Here is a 489-nt window from a genome sequence, read left to right on the forward strand (position 1 = left end):
CACGTGGAATCAGGCGGGGGGGCTGCACAGTTCCTGTGGCTAATGAAAAAATGGCATGCATATGTGTTTGCAGGAGTGTGCACGTGTGCGCGCGCGCACATGTGCAAGCATCTTTGCATGCATGTTTGTGCATGTAAGCATGCACATAAACATGTATATGAATGTGTATGCTTGCTCGTGTGAGCGTGCATGTTTGTTAGCATGTGCACACATGCAAGGATGTGGATATTTCTGTGCACATCTGTATGCATGCATGTGTGCATGTATATGTGCACATGAGCTTGAGTGTATGTGCTTGTGCACAAATTTGTGTGCACGTGTGTGCATGTGCACGCATGGGACATTATGGGAGCTTCTCTGTGCATGTGCACATGCACACAGGGTAGAGCCTTAAATAAAAGGAATTTGGGGGCTCTGTTGCCGAGGCTGGTGCCCTGTGAGGCAGCAGGGTTGATGCTGTCACACCTCCTGGCACAAGGCGGATGGTCC

The 489-nt window shown here is 50.1% G+C and overlaps 1 protein-coding gene across 1 annotated transcript in view; it reads left to right on the top strand.

Moving 5' to 3' along the window:
• Positions 1–489, top strand: part of LOC104547886 (netrin-3-like) — a 20,025-nt gene that overhangs the window by 6,898 nt on the left and 12,638 nt on the right.

Source organism: Mesitornis unicolor, unplaced genomic scaffold (assembly GCF_000695765.1).
Source record: "Mesitornis unicolor isolate BGI_N332 unplaced genomic scaffold, ASM69576v1 scaffold891, whole genome shotgun sequence".
In the NCBI taxonomy this organism is placed as follows: domain Eukaryota; kingdom Metazoa; phylum Chordata; class Aves; order Mesitornithiformes; family Mesitornithidae; genus Mesitornis; species Mesitornis unicolor.